The sequence below is a fragment of the Arachis ipaensis genome, chromosome B05 (genome assembly GCF_000816755.2).
Source record: "Arachis ipaensis cultivar K30076 chromosome B05, Araip1.1, whole genome shotgun sequence".
NCBI lineage: Eukaryota > Viridiplantae > Streptophyta > Magnoliopsida > Fabales > Fabaceae > Arachis > Arachis ipaensis.
In genome coordinates, this window is record NC_029789.2 from 130,505,298 (window position 1) to 130,512,394 (window position 7,097).

At 40.3% G+C, this 7,097-nt stretch overlaps 1 protein-coding gene across 2 annotated transcripts in view; it reads right to left on the bottom strand.

The window, feature by feature from the left end:
• LOC107644150 (serine/threonine-protein kinase EDR1) overlaps positions 1-7,097 on the bottom strand; it is a 129,025-nt gene that overhangs the window by 28,387 nt on the left and 93,541 nt on the right. The gene's annotated exons all lie outside the window — the stretch shown is intronic.

The following is a 7,097-nucleotide window of genomic DNA, read 5'->3' on the forward strand; positions in this document are numbered from 1 at the left end:
ATATGAATTTAATTATAAACTTTTAAATTAATTTAAAATAAAAATTTGATAAAATTACAAATACCAATATAATAATAATAACAATAAAAGGACATGTTATCCTTAGAAAAGTATAGTGTCCATAGATAATTTTAAGGTTTATGATTTAGAGAATTTGTTGAGTAATATAATATTAAAATAGGTCGAATTAGTGTGTTTGAAGTGGTTAGCATCACACTTGTCATAATTTTATTGGTACACTTAATATATACCTATTTGTAAAATTTTATTCAATTCTATATATTTTTTTGGGTAAAGTGGAAGACCAAAAATATTTAATATTATACTAAAAAATAATATACTAAAAAATTTATACTTAGACAATATTTATACTCTAACAATTAATTAGAGTTAATTTTTGTTTATGCCTCTTGATAATTGTTTATTTATATTAAAAAAGCTATCAAACAATATTGACAAATCAACTTATAATAATTTAAAAAATATAAATATGCATGTAATAAATTTTTTATTTGTATTTATTATTAGAAGTGAGACCAAATTACAAATAAAAAAATACAGTCTTCAAAGTATTGAATTATATAAACCAAGACTAATTTTTTTTATTATCATCTCTTTTAAAATTTATAAATAATAAAATAATTTATTTTTAGCCAAAAGTTTACTAAATTATATATTTTACTCCTTAAAAAGTTTACGTAAACCGCTAGAGGAACATAGAAACCGCTAGAGGCAGCAGCGGTTTACGTTGATTAGAAAAAATGTTTAAGCCTCCATCGTCATGTTTTCCAGAGTTGTTCTGTGTGGAGAGCTCGGCAAGTCTTCGGACTTCTGCTTGAAGCTCAGCTATCTGGGCTAGGAGCTCGGCTTGGTTGAGCTGTGGAACTCCGTTTTGCTGAGCTCCATTTTCAGCCATATCTGGAAGGTCAGAAAATCCCTGCACGAAAGGAAAGAAACAAATAAAACGTGAAATAAAGGTGGGGTTAGATTAACTCCGGCCCCACGGTAGGAGCCAAATGTTCCGTGCGTATAGAGCCGAGGTATAGCGATTCCTTCGTCTTGCAAATATGCTCGGATGGATGAGGTATACGTCGGCTGAGATGGAACACTGCGGCGGGAGTACCTGCAAGAAGCACTCCGACGCTCAAGTAAAAAAGTGAATTATGAGAGAATAAGAGAAATGAATAAGAACGAGTTCTGTGACCTGTCTATTCCGAGGTTAGGTATGTGTTTATATAGGCGTTTCTTGTGTGTTTGGTTATGGTAAATCTCGGGATTCTCCGTGTATTCCGAAGTTATCCCAAATGTTTAGGCTTTATTATGTTTGTTACACTCCGAGCTTACTCGCAATTCATCCGGATTAGGTGGCTTTGTTAGTATTTGATTATACTTTCTTGTTCCGTGGTGTTTTGCTTGGCCGAGATATTCGTTTGCTGAGTTGGCCGAGCTTATTTGCTTACGTATCATAGCCCCCAAGCTTGCTTTGTTGTAAGAAAACAAAGGCGAGCTTTTTGAAAAAATTGTTTGTATACCTCGGACAAGAAAGTGCTCCTGAGATGCTCTTCCGCTCCCCCAAGCTTGCCTTGGTTTTCTTGGGAATGAAATTTTGTATTATTTATTTAGCGCTTCATTTCCCGCGCTGGAGAAATGATTGACGTGATGTTGTGGCTCTGTTTTCGGAGTTACCTGGACCGTTAGATTTTAGTGTAATAAATGGATGGGAGCGGTTATCAAAGGATAAAAAACCGTTCCACTTTCCTCAGTTGCCTTTTTCTTGGTTTGTCTTAAGTGAGCCCCCAATTTTTTAACTTGTGTTGCATTGTTCTGGGTTCAGAGAAAATGAGTGAAAAAGGTAGGCTTTGAAGTTTTTCTGGTCTCATCCCTTGCTTTTCTATTTCTGTTTGTTGTCGTATAGTGATGGATAAGGGTAAAGTTGTAGTTTTAGAGAGTGATCCCTGTAGCTGGGTTAGTGATCAAGTAAAATGTTGTGTGTTGTGTTTTCAGGATTCTGAATCTGTGAGGGTGTTGGGGTCAGATGTGTGGGTCCGAGAGGGTTCTGGGGTTAGGATAAAGGTTTTGCCTTGTTCTGAGAGTGACCGTGTGTGTGAAAAGATTGATGGTTGGGCTTATTTTTACCTTTACACATGTTTGTTGACCGAGTTGGGTGTTCGTCTTCCTTTTTCTGAATTTCAATGTGGAGTTTTGTTCTGGTTGAATTGTGCCCCCTCCCAGCTGCATCCCAATTCATGGGGCTTTGTCCGGGCTTTTGAGGTCTTAATGGATGTGCTAGAGCGTCCTCCATCCCTTAGGGTTTTCTTTTCTTTATTTCAAGCAAAAGGTGTCAGACGGGGGTTGTGGGTGAATCTCAGTAGTTACCCTCGGCGTTCTGTCTTCTCACTGTATAAGTCTTCGTATAAGGACTTTAAGACAATGTTTGTGAAGGTTAGGAGCGTGGAGGAGGATTTTCCTTTTTACTTAAACCAATTCTTAGAGGAGAGGTTTCCTGTGTCTTGGTCTCCGGAGCCTGTTCAAGTGCTTGATGTTGATGATAGAGTATATGAGGATGATGTTTTGCTGGAGTTTTTGTTAGAAATGTTGGGGAGTAGTGGGCTTTTGTCAGTAGCTGAACTCTTAAAGTGGGATTCGGATAAGGAAGCGGTTTTGGACTATTTAGGTAGTTTAACTTTGGTGAGGGTTTTGGGTGCTCTGAATGTTTGTTTTTGACGATTTTTGTTATTTGTTTTGTTTTGTAGCTGAGAAAGCTCCTACCATCACTACCGCGGGATTGAAGTCCTTTTTTAGTCAAAGAAAAAAGGCGGAGAAGGAGGGTTCGAGTAATGTGCGAAAGGATGCTCCTGTTAATCCTTCCGAGGCAAATCCTCGGCCGAAAAGGAAACGGGCCAGAAAAGAGGCTGAGAAGGCTGAAAGCAAGGAGGGGGATTCTCCCATTTTGCCACTTGTTGAGGCTGCTTATGAATCCCAGAAGCGACTTCATGCTTACCGTGAGGATGATAATATGAGATCTTTGTGGTCGAGATTCTTCCCTTTTGCCACCCTTGCTGACGAATTATGTCGTTTTCCTGAGGATTCGAAGATGATCGAGGAGGTTGGGCGAGCGGGAATGGGTCACTTTCTTCAGGTATCTTTGTCGATGTTAATGTTATTTCTCCTTTTCTTGTTGTGTAACTTTTGTTGGTTTTTGCTTGCAGGTGGTGGGTGCTAGGATAGTTGCTGTTGGAAGGGTGCAAGAGCTCGTTATCGAATCGGAGGTGAAAGAGTCTTTGAGCGTTGCTGAGCTGTCTTTATCTCTTCAAGAGAAGGATAAAACAATTAGAGAGCTGTCCTCCTCTCTTCGAGAGAAAGAGAAGGCAATTAGTGAGATGTCCTCCTCTCTTCAAGAGAAAGAGAAAACAATTGGTGAGCTGTCCTCATCTCTGAAGAAAAAGGCTACCGAATTGGATGAGGGAAAAAGGCTCCATGCTTCGGTTACTGAAGAGGCTGGTAACTTGAGGTCTGAGAATGGTCGGCTTGCTACTCGTGTCAAAGAATTGGAGGGTGAGGTGTATGAAGGTTTTGCTCAGGGTTTCGACCGGGCTGCTGCACAAGTTCGTGTTTTGTTTCCTGATGTTGATGTTGGGAAGTTGGATGCTACTAAGATCATTGTGAATGGTGAGTTGATTGATGATGAAGCTGATAAGGAGAGTGAGAGTTCCAGCATAGGGGATAGAATAGTATGATGATTCTGTTAGGTTGATGTTGTTTGTTGAAATATTGTTGGATTTTTTGGTTGTTTTATTTTGACGTTGATGTTTGTTAGGATTTGCCGAGTATGAAGCTTGGTTTAGCTTGTTTTGATATGCGCATATATATAATTATGTTTTAAACGTTTATTGAGTATTTTGTTCGGCTGCCCTTATGGGTCATGTTTTGTGAATATTTCCAGATTTTATTGAGAATGCGTGGTATGGGTAAGTATTTGATAAAAATTATTTGTGGCGTCCGGCCTCATTAAAACCCCTTTGAGTAAAACCCTTTTTGGGATAAAAACCTCAAATGGGAAAAAGAGTACCTTCATCCGCTTTGTGTACATTATGATTAATATTTCCTCAAAGAGGATACATTCCAATTTCCTGATACTGGCTCTCCTAACAAGGTTTCTAGTTGATATGCCCCTTTGCCGAGAACTTTGTAAATTCGAAATGGTCCTTCCCAATTTGCCGCTAACTTCCCATGGGCTTTGGGCTTTCTCGCTTGCTCTGTTTTTCTGAGGATGAGCTCTCCAGTTTCGAATGTTCTGGGGATTATCTTTTTGTTGTGCCGCTTTTGTAGGAATTATTTCATCGCCAGTTGTTTTATCGTCGCTATTTCCCACTCTTCATCCACAAGGTCTAGATCGGCTGCTCTTTCTTTATTGTTTATGTTCGGATCATACAGCTCGGTTCAGAGGGTTGGTACCCCGATTTCTACGGGTATGAGGGCTTCTGCCCCATATACTAATTTAAAGGGGGTCTCTCCCGTTGATGACTGAATTGTCGTGTTGTAGCCCCATAGGACTTCTGGGATGAGGTCGGCCCATTCTCCCTTAGCATTGTCCAATTTTTTCTTCAAAGCCTGCAAAATGACTCGATTAGCTGATTCCACCTGGCCATTTATTTGTGGATGCTCTACCAAGCTAAAGTGATGTTTTATATTGAAGTTTTGTAAAAATGAGGCGAGGTGTTGATCTGTAAATTGTCTCCCATTGTCCGAGATTATTACTCTAGGTAAACCATAGCGGCAGATGATATTTTTCCAAAGGAAAGATCTCACCTTTTCTGCCGTGATTCGTGCTAAGGGTTGTGCTTCGATCCATTTTGAGAAGTGATCTATTGATACCAAAAGGAATTTTACCTGTCCTGGCGCTTTCGGAAAGGGGCCGAGGATATCCAACCCCCATCTATCGAAAGGCCAGCTTACCTCCAGAGTGTGTAGCTTTTCTGCTGGTGTTGTGGATATCATGGCGTGTCTTTGGCAATTGTCACATTTTTTTACTTTGGCGATACAGTCGCTTTTCATCGTTGGCCAATAGTACCCTGCTCGTAATATCTTTGTGGACAGTGCTCGGCCTCCAATGTGATTTCCACAGATGCCTTCATGTGTCTCCGCCATTACTATCTCTGCCTCGCTTTTGTTGAGGCATTTTAGGAGAGGTTGTGAGAGTCCTCTCCTGTATAGGTTTTCTCTGAGAACTGTATAATAGCTGGCTCTTCTTCGAAAGAGTTTTTTGTTTTGCTCGTCTGTCGGGATGACCCCTGTGGTGATGTATTCGAGGAATGGTGTTCTCCAATCCCTTTCCTGTGTAATGCTCAATATGCCATAAATTTCAAAGCTTGTCTTTTTAAGCGTTAGTTGTGAAAGTGTTGGTGTGTGTAATTGCGATCTAGTGGTGGCTAGTTTGGATAATATATCAGCTCGTGTGTTTTGTTCTCTGTTTATGTGTACTATGTCAAACTTATCAAATTTTGTAATAAGATCCTTTGTTAGGAACCAATACCTTTCTAACAAAGGATCTTTTACCTGGAAGTCGCCTCTGATCTGCTGAACGACGAGTAGTGAGTTGCAGTATACTGTAAGATGGGATATGTGTAAGTCTTGGGCGAGCTTTAGTCCGGCTAGAAGAGCTTCATACTCTGCCTGGTTATTGCTTGCTGCAAAAGAGAATTGTAGTGATTGCTCGGCTATGACTTGTTCTCCTTCTTTGAGTGTTACGCCTGCGCCACTTTCCTCTTTATTTGAAGCTCCATCCACGTATAAGCTCCAAATTTGTTCCGCTTGTCTATCCTCGTTGGTCAGCTCCGAAATGAAGTCAGCCAGTATTTGTAATTTTGGGGATTTTCGCGGTTGATATTGTATGTCGTATTCGGAGAGCTCAATGGACCATTTTGTTAGACGTCCAGCTAGCTCGGGCTTGGTCAGGATTTGTCGCAGTGGTTGGTTTGTTCTTACTATTATAACGTAGCTTTGGAAGTATTGCCTCAGTCTTCTTGCGGTCGTAACTAAAGCTAGTGCGAGCTGTTGTATTTTTGGGTATCTGGTCTCTGTTGGTTGTAGAATTCGGCTGACAAAATACACCGGGTTCTGTGTTTTTCCTGTTTCAGAAACCAACACCGAACTTATAGCATGGTTAGAAACTGATAAATATAAAAATAACGGTTTATCGAGTTCTGGTTTTTGAAGGATGGGTGGCGAAGATAGTATTTGTTTGAGCTCTGAGAAAGATTGTTCGCATTCCTCCGTTCAGTTGAATTTTTTGCTCTTTGAAATTGTTCTAAAAAAGTGATATGATCAGTTTGCTATTGCTGGAATGAACCTGGATAGGGCAGCAACTCGTCCTGCTAATTGCTGGACTTCCTTAACTGTCTTCGGGCTGTTCATATGAAGGATGGCTTCACATTTTTCTGGATTTGCTTCGATCCCTCGTGAGGTTAGCATAAATCCAAGGAATTTCCCTCCTCGGACTCCGAATGCACACTTCTCTGGGTTGAGCCTCATGTTATATGCTCGGATCTGTTGGAAGATTTCATGTAGGTCATCGCAGTGTGATCCCTGTGATGGGGTTTTTGCCACCATGTCATCCACATATATTTCTATATTCCGCCCTATTTGCTGCTGGAAAACTTTGTCCATTAGCCGTTGGTATGTTGCTCCTGCATTCTTAAGACCAAAAGGCATAACTTTGTAACAAAATTTCCGTGCTCTGTTATGAAAGCCGTTTTGCTTTGGTCTTCTGGATGCATGAGGATCTGGTTGTAACCAGAGTATGCATCCATAAAGCTCAGGCTTTTAAATCCAGAAGCACTATCTACTAGTTTGTCGATACATGGTAAAGGATAATCATCTTTAGGACAGGCTTTGTTTAAATTTGTAAAGTCGACGCACATGCGCCATTTACCTGAGTTTTTCCTTACCATTACCACGTTTGAGAGCCATGTGGTGAAGCGGAGCTCTTTGATGAACCCTGCGTTTAGGAGCTTTTTGGTCTCTTTTAAAGCTGCTTTTGATTTTTCGGTCCCGAGGTTTCGCTTTTTCTGTTTCACTGGCTTGCTCGCTTTATCTAT